This window comes from Tyto alba, unplaced genomic scaffold (assembly GCF_018691265.1).
Source record: "Tyto alba isolate M040663 unplaced genomic scaffold, T.alba_DEE_v4.0 Super-Scaffold_19, whole genome shotgun sequence".
In the NCBI taxonomy this organism is placed as follows: Eukaryota; Metazoa; Chordata; class Aves; order Strigiformes; family Tytonidae; genus Tyto; species Tyto alba.
In genome coordinates this window covers 3,332,864-3,349,185 of record NW_024881281.1, presented here as the reverse complement: position 1 = coordinate 3,349,185, position 16,322 = coordinate 3,332,864, and the positions used below count along the sequence as shown (strand labels likewise).

The following is a 16,322-nucleotide window of genomic DNA, read 5'->3' as shown; positions in this document are numbered from 1 at the left end:
ATAATGCAGACCGCAATTCCTTCCCACTGTCTGAATTTGTTAAAAGGTTTTCCAGCAAAGAATAATCTGGACTAAAGCATAAGAGAAAAAAAACATTCTGTGATGGAAGAAACATATGCTCGAAATCTAGCTAGCATGTTAATTGTGGTTAATATGTGAATCAAATCAGGAATGTAAACAACACTAACGCTCGGAGTCTATGCAGTGACTTCCTATGTACATTTTTACAGCTTTGGCATTAATAACCAGCAATTGCTTACAGTTGCCAAAGGCTTCTCCTGCACTTCAAATATAGGTTACTATATCCTAATGGATAGCAAATGTTTATAAGCCAAAATGTCTAGTGCCTTCATCTTGAATAAAAAAAATTGAGCACCTGAGGACAATAAGAAGAAAATTGCAAGTTTTGATAAGATACAATTTTATACCACTTTTCACTAGTCTAACCAATCTCTTTGTAGGACATGATGATGGAGAATAAAGTCAGGAGTTTACTACGAATACCTTCAGAATGCCTTTGGGATGCACATTTTACACACAAGCAGCTATAAATCTTCAGTGATTTATGCACGGACCCACAGAATCGAAAATCACCTTTGGTATAATTAACTGTTCCCTAACTCTAAAGAAATTTGGCCTACAGAGACCTGTCTGGCTCTCCCAAAGCCATGCAGCGAGCCAGCACCAAGGCTGGGACCAAAGCCACTGTTCCAGGCTAGATTACATTTCCTCCCTTATTTTGTCCCTCCCATCTCGACCAGGAAGACAACGGGCAGTTCTTCCACAGATTTTGCAGCTAATGTGATTTGCATTTCTGAGGGTGATCAACTGTATTATAAATCATTTTCTCATATGTAAGGAGTGGCTATAGTTGTGATGACAAAAAGGAGAAATTAATGATAAACAGCATATGGTTTGTTTTTGTATTCCTTAACTTAAATTCCAAGATGGATTAAATACATGAGAGCTCTGCTAACCCCATCTCGTGTTACTGTATGAGATCTGTGATCACCACTGACTATTCCCATAGCACAGCCACCTGAAGGTCCCAGTCCAAGCAAATAGCTTAGACACTTTATTACTACAGAACAGAAAGCAGCCAGCACCCAAACACCCCACGATGAGACAGGAAAGAGAAACTACAGGTGGCAAAAATAACATACAGGCCTGCCAAAAACATAAGGCAACAGTGAGATGGGAATGATGATTGGTCTGGCAAGCGATAGTCACACACGTTTCAGGAATGGCCTCGGGTAGTTGCTAGTTTGGCCATGGGCTCAGGTTAATATCTGTATTAAGGAAAAGCTGTCAGCCTCAATCAGGACTAGACCAATGTCGTGCTAGGTACTGTGCAAACAAGTAGTGAGACAAAAGCTCTTCTCAGGAGAGCTTCCTTCTAAATTACTGTAAGTATTAGTATTACAAATAATTGAAATTACAAATAGTATTCCCAGCACAGCATCTCTGAACAGTCCTCAGTGTTGACGGTGATACCAGTCTGCTGACAAAGTTGGTGCTAGCACCAACTGATATGCCCAAAGAATTGGTAGGTGGTGATTTTTCTAAAATAAATCATTGCTTGATGGAGTCATTGCACTATTTCAAAAGATAAAAAATAAACTTGTGGGATGGAAATAAACACAGCATTTTAAATTAACCTAATAACATGAAAGTAATGAGTTTGGAAAACAGATGTGGACAAAGGAAAGCAAAGGCTACAATACACTCCACGCAATCTGGGAAGGAATGATAAAAAAATTTACAAGCTGTTTTGAGTCCCGAATAAAAGGGATAATCAAGCCAGGCTGAGTTCTAAGAGGGAAGGGTCCAGCATCCTGCAGCAGAGACTAAGCAGAACACCTCACCCTCTGTACTGTATGTCGAGGCTTTCCCGTGTTGCTGGAACTCCAGCCTAATTCTTGGTTTGGCAGTTCATAATTCACATCACGTACTGTAAGGCCCTGTCACCCTTTCTTTTCCCCGTGTTTGTTTGATCTTTTGCATTCTGCTGGGGCAGCAAACCGCTTGCGTACTTCTGTCACTGACAAACGTTGGGGCAAGAGGTGAAATAGTAAGAAAAAAAAAAAATCAAATCAAAAGGTAATGTAATATCCTAAAGAAAGATACCTCACTGCAAGACAAAGTACACAGAGAGATTATTTCCATGATGCCCAGTTGCCTCTCCTGTTAATCATGATTTATGGTAACATCTATGCAAGAGACCATTGGTTAGCGAAACCATGTTACTCTGTACAAAGTGGCTTCTCAAAATGGCACTGTGAGAAAGCTCTCCTCTGCAGTTGTTTTACTTTGCCTCTGAAAGCTTTCAAACTGAACTGCTAAAGTTCAGCCAGTATCTAATTTTAACCGTGAGTTCCAGGAGAGTAAAGCTGGTGGGAAGATTACAGAGTTCCTTCAAGCTCTGACCTACAACAGGAAGAGAGTTGTCAGCCTTCATGTCTCTCACTCTAAATCCCAAGGGAAACAACACTGGCAGAATGTTTTATAACACATTCCCACTGTAAAATTTTGTATTTGAGAAATATGATGCTTGCTCACTCCTTCTCCTAGACCTTTGGTGTGTCAGTAAAACCAGATGACCTTAAATGAGTAATTTTAGTTTTGCCTTTACACCGCAGTTCGGATGCTCAGGGTTCACTGGGTTCTGTTTACAAAATCACAGAGAACTGATATTATACAAGAGTAACACATGCACCCACACCTTTAAAATATTAGCAGGGAGCTGGCAGCTTGTAGCAATGTAATAATGCCTTTTTTTTTGCCTTCTCAGGTTAACTATATAACTCAAGAAATACCCACACGGAAGGCTGCAATCTGTGATTTTCATAAAGAAGGTTAAAAGGCTTCTGTCAAAGGGCCAAAAAGCAGCATCTGTTAAAGAGCTTGGGAAAGAAAAATTAAAAATAAAATAATTGGATTATGATCTCTCAGCTAATGAAATCAGATACATTTTTTTCTTTGAGTCATGGATTTTAGATAATGCGCAGTGGTACAAGCACAGCTCCACATTGCTACTAACTGCCTGAAGGATCACAATTTCAGGTGTTGCACAACACCAGGAAGCAAAACAGGAATACAGCAGAGAAACTGAATACGTTTTCATCCTGCCAGCGGAGAACAACTTTCCTGACAGTAATGAAGGTGTGGTGACAAATAACCAATAACTGGACAGGATATGAATAATAAATATAGGAAAACTGTTATTCCAGTAATAGATCTTCAAGTACATGGGCAGCTGAAGGAATTCAGTCACCCTGGAACTGCTTAAAAAACGTTTTTTCCCCTCATTCTCATTTCTCAGCTTTTCAGTCCCTGGGAATGACTGTACAATAGCTGAAGCCCAAGGAGTCAGAAGCAGAGGAACCCCCGCGGCTTTGAGCAAACCCACGTCCCACCAGTGTCCGCTGCGGCACTCGTGGTGTGTGCACAGCCTCAGTGGGAGCAAAGGCAAGAGTGGCTCCCTGAACTTTCTCCTCTCCTCTATCCCTTTGGATAATGAAAAACAGAAACACCATTCTGGGACTCAGAAGCATTTTGAATGATCCAACAGTTGTTACAGACCTCACATTATCTGCTGGTGACCCTAAACTGAGACGTCTGTTAGTCAGGGATGATGATTTTTGCGCTCATGAATAATTAGTTTTGCTGGTTTTAAGAAGAAAAAAAAACTTATCTTTTAATCGGAATCTAAATGAAAAATGCTAAAAGCTATTCCCGTAACATCTGCCAGTTTAGCATAGATTTAGAAATAAAAATTAAGAGGTATAGTCTCATCTCAGGGAATTATGTGTTCAAATCCTCGTGTATGGAGATGAGAATGTAAGTGTTAACATTTAGAGTCTTCTGTTGCATATCCGAGGCTTTAGGATGGCTTAATGAGTCACTGTCTGAAACCAATAACAAGTTAAAGTTCCTCTCTCACATACACACACATTTAATTTTGTGTATAATTACTCAGTTCTGAGTAATGACAATTTCTTAGATTTTTCCCATCAAACGTACAAGTTGCTAATGTACAACATGTTACTAATACACAATGCTTTTTCCAAGAAAGGCAGGAATTATTAGTGTACTGAGTGTTAAACGTAACCACGCATTTTATCCCCCCCTCATCTCTCTGTAAAAATATTTTTGAAGTGAACTTAGTGGCTGTGAAAAGCAGATTTTTCTAACCAGGGGATCCATTTCTAAGGGCCAGAAAGACAGTTTGACAGCCATGATACAGATGATCAGCATTTAGCTATACAGTCAAATAAGGCACAGCCAAAGGACAACTCTGTCTTGAATGAGCGACTGGAAAGCAATCATTTTCCCTTTGCATTCAATACAAAATACACTGCTGTAGCATTTCAGAAAAATAAAAGCTACTCTGCCATATTATTCTACTTTATGCCTGGTGGGTTTCCACAGAGCTGGCTGAAAGGTAGAAAAGAGGAAACTGGGGACAATAGAGATACTGAAGAATTACACTGTGTGCTAGATCAGCAGTGCATTTCATTTTGACCTTTTCCTAATACAACATAGCGATGAAAATGTCACCAGCAGTCTCAGCAGTCATGGTATTATGAACTAAACTAAACCTGCACCAAAGTGCCACCCTGATTCATCTAAAGCACCTGGGTAACGTAAGCATGTAAATAGTATTGCTGGGCTTGCTGGGACATCCCAACTTCTCTGAATTTTGAGCCGCTAGCCAAAACCAAAACAGAACTGTGCGTATGGCTTGACCAGAGTCCCTCAGAAAGCCGGGACCGCTGACTTCAGGGAGATGGAGAGGGAAAAGAGACAGAGCCTGTCCCACGACACACAATTTAAACCCTTGCTGGAGAACACGCAGTAAGTTCCTACACTGGTAGGATTTATAGAAACTTGGTACACATTACTACGATAAATTAAACATGCTGTTTTCCCTCGTGACTGTTACTGAAAAAAGCAGCGAGATTATCACGTGGAGGAAAGACTTAGGGATGAGAATGGGCATTTGTACGGTTATTTTGAGAAGAAATTCTTCCAGTGGATATAAACTAATGCTACTTTTGAGGGCGGGAGCAGAGCTCAGGTGCCCGTCTGCCCCCGGCAGCCTCTCCAGCCCCCCGGCCTCTCGATGGCTTCCCTCGCCCGGCGCAAACACGGAGCCTGGCAGACGCTTTGCCCACGGGCCTGCGCTCCGCTCCCACGTCCTGCCAGCTGGGAGCCGGTTAGAGACGAGGCGGGTCGGAGCGGGAAACGGGGGCTGGAGGAACGAGCCGACTGGCAGCGGCCCTGCAGCAGCACGGGACCTGGAGGAGACGCCGCCTCCTCCGACCTGCGGCCTTACGGCTCGCAGCCCGGCCATGCCGCCCACGCTTCCCCACGTATTTAAAACGGATCTTGTGGGGACAACGTCCTCGTACTCCCCGGTTCCTTCACCGAGAGGTACAGCTCGCGCAAGGCCCGCAGGAAGGCGTGAGGACGAGCTTCCCAGGAGCAGGGTGCCACCTCCCCTCCCTCCGCCACCAGCGAGCTCTCCCCCGCCGAATGGCCGCCCTCGCCCCGCGGAGCCGATGCTGCTCACCGCAGCAACGGGACCGAGCGACCGCTCAATTCCCATGCTTTTTTTATTTATCCATTTCTATTTTAATAAGCAGCCTGTTCCCTTGGCCCCGGCGTGCCTCCCTCCCCTCCGGAGCCCTGGGTTATGTGAAAATGCGTGTGCCAAGCGGCGGAGGCGTGGTGGAGCTCCTGGCTCGCCGTGACATGCTCCTGACGTACTGTGTGGTCAAGGAGCCGGGACTGGGGGGCCTGAACGAGGGCCAAGCCTTGCACTTCAGCTTCCTGACCTGGCAGCCATTCAGAGAGACCCTGCTAAGTGCTATTTCCTAAATACACTAGCTTTTCATAACAATCTTACCACATTGCTTTCCTTTACAAGCTCTCTTAAAAGGGAACTGGACTCCTTCTGGTTAATCTACACAGACTGCATTTGGAAGCCATCAGAAACTGAACTCTAAACAAAACGTTATTAATGTGTTGTAATCTGCCCTCAATGTTCCAGATGAAAAGAAAATGTTTTATAGTTTTGGAGTATACATTTTAATTGCCTTTTAAGAGTGCATATACTTTTAGTGCTCTCTGTTATAAAACTGCAGTATCTGTTTCTTGATAACTGTTGAATGATCTCAGCTATTTTTATTAGGTTTTCTCCCCCACCCTGGTCCCCTTCCTTAAGCTACCACCAGTATAAGGCTTTTTCAGACCGTTCCTGATATTAGGCCGGCAAACAGTTTCAGCCTAAGATAAACTCTATTATAAACAACTCCTTTACAACATCCTCTCACTATAAAAACACTTGGATCCAGAAAATTAGTTCTTTAAATGAACTTAGAATCCAGCTAGTTTTGTTAAAAATCCGATCTAAATAAGGGCTAAACCGAATTTCCCAGATTTTTGGCCCTTCGCTGCTCGGTTTGCTCTTGGTGCCTTGCTCCTGTGGCGGCTGGGAACGCTTGGCTCCGGGAGGGATACAGGAACTCGGAGCCGAGCCGCGCTGGCGAACCTCGTGGCAGCCCCTGGAGATGTTCCGGCTGCCCCCGTCCCGTCGCGGCTGCCGGAGCTGGCAGGAGGCGCCTGGCACCATCCCAGCCCCAAGCCACCGAGGGAAAGGTGGGTTCCGCGGTGAGATCCCGCCCGAGCTGTGATTTCCTCGCGATGCAACTCCACGTTGGAAGCGGGGAACAGAGCCTACGAGGTTTCACCGCGCTGAATCGCCTTCCCTTGAAGCAGACGCTGCCTTGCACAATAAGGCCTTTTAGTACTTCTGGGATAAATGGGACGGGGATCACAAAGTTACCTGGCACGCCTTCTGGGTATCTCCTTACTAGGAAAGTACTTGGTAAAATAAATAGAAATCCAGGGTCATAAAACTAACCATGGGTTTTGTTATTCATTAAGTTGCAGCTTCGAATAGACAACAGGAAGTTTTAAAAATACTCTGTTTCTGGAAAAATCAGGCATCTGGACATCACTCTTATCATATTTGTATCAACAAATCTGCTAGAAAAGAATGGCTCTAGCTGTCCAGTTTCAGATATGCACTCCTTAAAATACCAGAGAGCCTGCTTTCCCATTATTTGGTTCTTACACACCTTCATTATTAGTTTCTTTTCAAGATAATTAACTTTCTCAACGCCCCCAATATTAACTCCTCCCTAATACGTTTTTGACTTACAAGATATTATTCCTTGATGCAATGCAGGCCAGGATATTTCTCAGTCGGAACTGCATTCAGCGCTTGGAGAACAACCACTTTTCAAAGTTCTCCTTTTATGCAATTAATATATTTTAAATGGCATAGCCATTCTCTCATGTTGAATTGGGATTCATATAATGCAAGTGAACTGCAGTTTATCATTGCTCTTTCAATTCTTTTTATCTTCAAAATTATCAGCGCTTGTGATTTTTTAATGTTGTTTTTAAAAATATTTTTCAGTATGCAGATGTGCTTGTGAAGATTAATGGACTGGGAACACTGAAATCTTGTATTAATCAACTACAGGGAAGGCAACTGCTAAGTAAAATTTTCCATAATGCTGCACACATGAGTTTAACCAGCTTCTCTGCAAACTGCAGAGAGAGCCTCCCTCATCGTGGAGGATTTCTTCTGGGCCTTCTCTGAGGCAGTTCTAATTTAAGCTTTGCAGTGATACCTGTCATAGATGACTCTTGAGACTAAGCTGTTCCATGAACACTAAAACAAGCCACATCATAGGGAACCCTGACAAGTGTTTATCATGGTCCTGGTTATTACAAACAGCTGATTTGTTCCATGTGCCAATTATCTTTTGGCACTGAGATGGCAACAGTCATTCCTTGGTGGAGGCTCATCTCTCCAAAGGGCAACTGAACACCAGGACCTCAGGCCAAGGGTTGCAGAGCCACAAGAAGTCCAGTCCCCCAAGAATCAGCAGTTATCCTCAAGCTCCTATTCCACCCCCGTTACCTGGCAGAGAGGCCCATCACAAATGCTTTAAGGAAAGACTATACAGAATGAAATTTCCTTTCTGTAACAGGATAATGCAAAAAAAAACCACCCTACCCCAAAACACCGACTGAAAGCCAGCGTGCGTGCACACATTTAATTAATGATGAGGTTAATTACACCAATTTCATTACTAATTGGATCAGTTTAAACCTGCTGCATTGAAAGTAACTTGGCAGACAAATATGCTACCATAATTACAAAACCAACTGGTTTCTTGAGTAATTCCACCAATTAAGTAATTCTACCATGTATAAAGCAAACCCAACCTTAGTCATTTGTGTAGTTTTGACTAATTTTCAACAGCGTGCTACTTCTCAGTGCTGATGTCTACAAAATGCAGCACCATTACTCACGGCAATCGTTTCTGAGGGTGGATCCACTCATACTGGTTGAAATAACTGAATGGAATTTGCCAAAGTGATGGGAAAACAAGTTCTGTGAAGAGGCCCTGGTAAAAGGAAAATTTACCTAAGCTTTCAAATGCTGATTTTGGTATAAACCTTTGAGGTTTGAAAAGTTTGATTACAGTTTAAACAATACCACCCTTGCTTTAAACCCTTCTACTTGGGATTGCTACAGAAAGCAAAACTTTCCTCCAGCAGCGCAAGTCTCCAAATAGCTCTGAATTTGCCAAAACCAGAAAGAGTTGGACATCTCACAAGAAAACCTTGTTTTCACTGATCATATTAAATAGGTTTGTGAAGGCAAATGTGGTGAAAGAAAAAGCTGCTGGCCTATGATCAGCTCTCTTCTCACCGACAGGTACTACTCAGGTCAACTGAAATTACTACAAGGAATAAATGCAAATAAAGTCTATGATTCTAGGAAAAAAAACGACAAAGAACATACTATTGTCTAGTTTAGCTTCCTAAAACTATAGATATTCTTTAATCCTATAGAAAACTAAAAAACACAAATAAATTTCTGTTTGTCATGGCTGACCTTTTCTATTCAAAGAGTAGGGACCTTTAGAGTAAGTATTTGTAAGAATGTGCTCCTGATGACTTGCATGTTAATACTGATTGAACAGTTCCTATAGGCAGGAAAAGGCCTCAAGTGTTTTCCTCCAGAAAAAAATCAGAGTTTTATAAGCAACAAAGAAAACCACAGAAATTATATTTAGCCAATCTCTATATTGCACTGTTTCATCCCTAGGGTCTTACTGCCATCGCACTGATAATGAGAGATTTCATGTAAAATTCTGGAAGTCAAATAACGTTCCACCTATCAATACATTTAATACAAATTAGTATTAGGAGGCTATCTTTCCCTGCATACAGTAATGCTGAACATTTATCTGCTTAAAGAAGCAGATAAATTAAAAAAAACACTGCAGTTTGTAAAAGAGCACTGCTTGGGAAATAACCTTTTGATCCACTGGAAAAATTCTGAGTTCAATCAACTTTTTTTCCAGTATAAAAGCAATTAGATTTTTCCCATCAGAAATCAGATGAAAAAGTAAATTAAGATTTGCCAGTGATGGGAATTCTTAACTTGTGGCATAAATAGAATTCCCTTATTATTTTCGGCTATGTCCATCTATGTAAATCTCTATTCCAAACACAACTTGTGAGAGAGAAAGATGTATTACGGAGTTATCATAGTTACCTACATTTAAACTGAATTTCCCCCCTTCTTTTTAAGCAAAAGCTACTTTAATTAAGCTTAAAACAACAAACAATCAACCCACAAGAACCAACATACTTGGCTGCTGTTCCATTCACCAAAGACTACGACTGTAATAAGAAATCTGATTTAAACAAAACTCAAACCATTTGCATCCTTGGATACAGCTATTTTTGTGTGTGCATCAACCATTCCTGAGAATTCAAAACACAGATAAAAATGCAACTGTTTAAGTGGTTCTTGTACACTCAAGGAAACCATTTTATAATGCACAACATTAATTAAAATTAAATAAATTGAAAATAATTCTGCTTGTTATAATGCATCTGGAGTATCAATAGTAGCTCCTGTAGCAATAGCTTCAGTGACATAAGAGTTCAAAATCTATTCTTTCTTTCTTTTCTTTTTTTTTTTTTTTTTTTTTTTTTTTTTTTTTTTTCTGAAATACAGGGCATTTTTGTGAAAGGTTTTATCTTTTGACTTCCAGGATCGATTTAAAACACTCGTTACAGGAAACAGCCCGAGAGTGTCCGTAACAGGGAGATTGTCTCGTGGGCTCCTGCAGCAGCTACAGCACATCAGATTAGAACGAGGGACAGTGTCTCCTTTTCCTAATGGCAAATATGACTCACGTGCGATGAGAAATACTCTTTTCTTTCCCAAGTACAGTTCTGATTATCTGATGAAATTTTACTGAGGACCTCTTCTCACTTTGATTCATGCACCATGAGCTTTCTTCTTTTATTTCTCTGTGATTTAATCTGAGTTGTTTCGAGGTTAAAGTGAAGATTAATTCACAATAAATCCACGATGCAAGAAAAAGAAAGAGGGTGGGAACTATAGTTCAGAAAGACCTCTGCAATGGCAACTAATGGCTGCCCTGTTTTCTCTCCTTCACTCCCTTGCTGATCCAGGAATAAATCTACCAAACAAGAGGAGGAGGGAAAAAGAGAAGATGAATTAGGTAAGACCACAGATGAGAAAAATTAAGACAGGGAATAATTTCTGAATACAAAATAAAGTCTGATCCAAGACTGTTTCTTAATTGGTTTTAGAAAATATTTGAAAAGCAAGGCTGCTGAACTGAATCTGCCTCTTGCCGATATACTATGTTGCTCTCATTTATCCATGGATCATTCCTGTTGACTTCTTCTTGGCAGCTGAAAATACATTCAGACTGTCTGAGGACAGGTTCTAAAATTTTAGATTCCCTCTGTCAACAGCTAGGTGATCATCTCATCTGCAATACCTAGAGGATCAGCTAACCTTTCTTTTCTGTTTTACTACCAATGATATTTTCTTGATGGATATTCCAGGTACTACAGACATTTGTATCTAGGTTGTAAACCTGGGTCCCTTAAATCAGCAAAGCACTATTTCAGTCATCTCACTATGGCATAAGGTGAATCTATTCAATACAGGAAAAAAAAGGCAAGGACAGTAGATATAATAAATAAAGGATTTCTTCTGGCCAGAAACCAAATACTGTTGCTTGAAATTAGATATTGTCATACAAAAGACTAACTGGGGCATCCCTACTTCTTCCCAATGGCGTGGCTAAGAACTAGGCAAAAAGCAGATGACTGGGGGAACACAGAGCAAGAACCAGACTCCTTCCCACAACTGGGAAAAGAAATCCTTGATTGCCTCCCATACATGTGGCAGGTAACCTCCGAAGGAGACAGAGCCCAAACATTTGCCCTCAAAATCCAGGTTTTGGTTCCTCCTTCTGCAGCGTCACCTCCCGAAGGCTCAATGAGTCCCAACAAGAGGTGAAAAGTTTTACGGAAAGTGGCTGTTGCCCGAAGTCCTGGGAACAGAGAGAGATGTTCTCCCTTGAGCCACATCCATGTCAAACGTTGAGTGCTTGACTGCAAAGCCGGGCTCTGCGCTGAGCGTGGAGCCGGCCCGGCCCAGCACGCAGGAGCTGAACGGCACTGCACCCACCGGCGCTTTCCACAGGCCTGCGGCACACAAATGCTCCTTTTTAAAGTAGCTACAATTTAAAAGGTCATGTTGTAAAGTCATTCGATTAGAATAGTAATAAAAGAGTAAACATTAACTCACAATTTTTCCTTAGGTCTTTCTTATTTCCAGTTGGTATCATTTCTCCCGCACTGAGGTGCACCTTACGAATCTGCAAGTTTATCTTGATTAAAAATCTTCAGCTTCTCAGTTTTCAATGCAAGAAACCTCATGTCCTGCCATTCAAAATTACCTACCCCTTGCTCTCATAACTCCTACGGTATCTTGATTGCAGCAATTACATATTATCCATATTATTTGTCACTACTGAGGCAAAACTACACTGAAACATGGTAAAACTGTCACAATAAAGGAAAGTAACTTTTTCACACTTTAATGAATGCAAGCTTTTAGTCTGTGCAAAGACAAAAAAATAAAACCCCTGGTACAGCCTGGTACACTATCTAGCTGGTGGGCTCTTGCAAACATTCTGAAGAGTCATGATTGCTTAAGTTTCAATCATTATTACTCAATAGGTTTTCAGAAAATGCAAACAATAAACACTTTCTTAAAAAAGAAACTGAGATAAACCTATGCACAAAAAAACCACCGGGCAGATCAGGGAGAGCTGTAAATTGGCCCTGCTCCATGTGAATTAATGCAAAGGCATTGATTTGTTCTGGGTTAATGATAAAGACTCTTTGTTTAATTTTAGGAAAAGAACTTCCATTTTCTGATTGGCAACCAGAGCTATATATTACACAACCAGAAAGCCAAAGTTTGGCTTTGCAAGTGACTAATCAAAGTCAATCCCTCTGTGTAGGATGAGAGAACAACTCTGGAATGGTCAACAGCAGTTTGTTAAACTGAAATGTAACTTCTGTCTGCACATCCCCCGCCACCTGCCAGCCCCATGAGGACAGCAAAGGGGAGAGGCAACCTCGTAGGCCTTGAGGGGGGGTGGGTTAGTGAAAAATTTGCTTATGATTTGAAGCCAGTGTTGAAGAAAGTTCTCCAGCTCAACTGAGAGGTGAAAATCAGACCAACTCCAGGGACCATCTAGATCCTACACAGACACAAGCTTTTTTCATAGCAACAGGAAATACAAAAAGAAGAGAAATTCAAATAAAAACACAGCAATACTGTCAAAAAGACAGCAGCTAGATAAGGAAGATCAAACAACAAATTGCTTGTTGTGTTCTTGTTCCTTATCTCAAGAGAAATCCTGGAAGATAATGAATATCCACTACAAGTGCCACAGCATCTATCCGAGTGCTGGCAAAGCAGCTCCCTTCGCCCTGCGTCCTATAGAGCTTGGATACAACTGTTTAATCGTGTTTATTGGCCCGGAATAGTATGTCTAATCAGTAACTGTAATATTTGGCACTTAGTTCTCTGTATTCAAAGAGTTAAGCTATGTCCTATAAAGATAAAAATCTCCACTTTTATTATTTTGTAAGGCTGCCTAACAAATGAGGATCCAGCTGTAATTGTAACATTCCAAGCTCTGAAGGCGCCAAGTTTTACTAACTATAGTTTAACTGGTCCAGTTGATGCAGTCCAAATTCTTGTTTGGATAATCAGTCTTTGTTTAAATATGTACCAAAAAAAAAAAAAAAAAAAAAAAAAAGCATAGGCCAGCATTAGCCTCCAGGCATGTCATGTGAGCTTATTACCCCGAAGCTTGCAGTAGCAGACACTCATGCACAAGAGGAGGATTATTTTGCTAGTATTACTGTTACGGTAACATATAATCAGACCCTCTCCCCCCCAGCCCCCACCTTTTTTTTTTTTTTTTTTTTTCCCCTTCACAATTCACAAGTCTTCTTTCCAAGTTCAAATAAAGTTTAAAGGTGAAAAGGTCAAGAAAGTTTCATGACTGGCTGTTGAAAGAGGGAGAAATAACCAGGGTCTCCAAGTTTGCATATACTAAAAGCTCAACAACTTTGTATTTTGCTGCAATTCATAACTGTACAAATCCCTTTTGTTGGATCTGTTTGGACTGAAATTAAACACTTGTTAATAATTTATAAACTTAATATAATTAGAAAATAATAATAACTGTCAAGCAACTACATTCAATACATAAAGCAACTTGAGTGGCTCATTAGCTTATTTGTCAAAGCAACAATTTCTATATATTTTAGCTTATTTCTACTGGGAAGAGCAGTTAGAGCCACCCAGCTTGCTTGGAAATCATTTCTCCACCAGCTGGGAGCAATTCCCAAATTGCTGCACCTCACCCACATCCAAGTGATCCTGGCTCATTTTAAAAGCAGCTTAAGTCTGACTTCAGGAGGTGCCTTAACAGAAATGGAGGAGGGATGGCCAAAGCATTACACTGCTACACAGACAAAAAAATGCATCCCACAGCAATATGCTGCACATCACTGGCTCTAAATTTTACATTTGAATGAAAGCGTATCAGCGTTTGGCCAGCAAACTGACCGTCAAAATGAGTCATTTAGGAAAGAGAAAATTCTTAATTCCTTATATATGTTGGTAAGGGACCTTAGCTCAGTAAACCATGAGGGGCCAGGCACAAAGCTGCCTGGTGATTTGCAACGTGCTGCTTTCCCCATAGCTTAATGCAAACAGAAGAAATACTGGTATGTTGGTTTTTTTTTTTTTTTTTTTTTTTTTTGTTTTTTTTTTTTTTTGTTTTTTTTTGTTTTTTTGTTTTTTTTTTTTTTTTCCCTGAGGAGTAAAACTGACTTCTAAAATGTCAGAGGCCATGGTGCTTCTTGGAAAGCAGAGTGTGGCTGCCTGTGCTGGGTGGTTTGGATGGATGGATGGATGGATAGATAGATATCAAAGTATTCAAATATTCTCTAAATACGTATGGTTCCCCTAAACTGTTAATACTGTTGCAAGAAATCTTATACATTAAGGTGGAACAAAGCAAATTACAACTGCATACATTGAGCCAGACCTCAACTGATTAAAATCTATGTAATCTCACTTCAATCACGTCAATATTCATCAGCCAGAATATCTAGCCCATTCAAGATAAAAGTAGCCGTATAAATGTTCATTATAACTGATAAACTAACAGCTGTGATCCTCTGACATCAAAGATCACTGAGCACCAGGCAGTCGATCTTTTTTATCACTCTTCTCTCCTTGTGAGTGCCCGTGCTGATTCTATTTTTGTTGCATATTAATTTATGATGTTAGAATATGTCCAATTTAAGTATACAAAGCAAGGAAGCCCAGATTAAAAATTAGTCTCTGGTCTCAACTCAGCCAGTCTGTCCAGATCCTGAACTGGTGTAAACTGATTTGAAGGCAGTGGTGCCAGAACAACTTGCATTAGTCAGGGATCTGCTCTTGTTTTCATCCATTTATCTGATATAATTTCTAATTTACTTACTGAATAAGTCTCTTGTTTTTTCATTCCTTTCAACTCTTCCTCCTCCTCTTGATTTTGTTTCTTCTGTCCCATTGCCTGTAAACTGAAAACTGAACACATCTATTTGCAGAGAGCCATCTTCCCTTCCCCCGCCCAGCAGCTCCCTGCATCACCTCTTTTTCTCTCACCCAGTTCTTCCCCTCCTAACCCTGCCCTGTTTTGTTCCCATGCTTTGCTTATATCTATTATCCATCTTTCTGTAGTATTTCAAGAAAAGAGAGAAGGGCTTCAAGTATTGCATGTTATTTAGCAAACACAACATTTCTCAAAATAATGTTCAGTATATCTTGAAGCTGAAGAGTTACCCAAATTCCTAAGGTATGAAAGGCTGTGGGGTCCTTTAAAGTGACTGTGTAAATGAGAAAGGCAGTAAGAGAAATGTTTGTGGGTTTTTGTTTTGGTTTGGTTTTGTGTTTTGTTGTTTTGTTTTGTTTTCTTTTTTTTTTTTTTTTAAAGTCTTCTGTGCTTCCAGAAATCAAATGATGCCTGCAGAGGAACCAGAAGACGACATCATTCTGGCTAATTGGAGTAGGTCCTTATAATTAATCTTTTTTTAATTCTTTAATCACTAGTTAAACGTGAAAGGTTTCCTTTTTTTAAGTGAATCTTCTGAAACACATGGAAAAAAAGGTATGAATCGATAAAATTGATCTATAACATATTTTTACTTGAGAAAGGATTACAGGGTCGGATCTTAACATTATATACCTAAAACCATTTCTTGTTCCACTGCCTTTATAGTTCCAAAAAAAATGTACATTTTGGAGACAGAGGCCTTTATCCTCTTAAGTGCTGTGGATTTCATGCCAATCTCCCAATATAAAGCAGACTTCAGACTTATACCCAAGAGAAATGGTCTCGGAAAGATTAGATTTTCCACCACAAAATAAAACCCTTGTGTGGTGAACCATACCAGCTCCAACATTACCTTCCTTCTAAGTGCTTGTTTGACATGGAGAAACACACCCATCCTATGTCCGCTCTTCCAAAATGGAAGTGGTTTTATCATTCCTCTGCTGTTGTGCCAGCCAGCTTTTCCATGTGTAAAATTTCCAAAATTGTCACATGCACCTGAAAATCTACAGATTTATCTATTTTTTTCTTATTCTGTACCATTTTGCAATACAGAAAATGGCATACATTGCTGCACACCACATGTTAGCGTACAGAATTTATTCTCATTTGTGACATAATATAGATAAAGCCTGCATGAGTGACATGATGAACATAACTGGATGAAAAATTATTTTATATCAGCAAGATATTTCTGAGAGTTGA

At 40.5% G+C, this 16,322-nt stretch overlaps 1 protein-coding gene across 8 annotated transcripts in view; it reads right to left on the bottom strand.

The window, feature by feature from the left end:
* Positions 1-16,322, bottom strand: part of BCAS3 (BCAS3 microtubule associated cell migration factor) — a 372,048-nt gene that overhangs the window by 93,915 nt on the left and 261,811 nt on the right. The window lies entirely within an intron of this gene.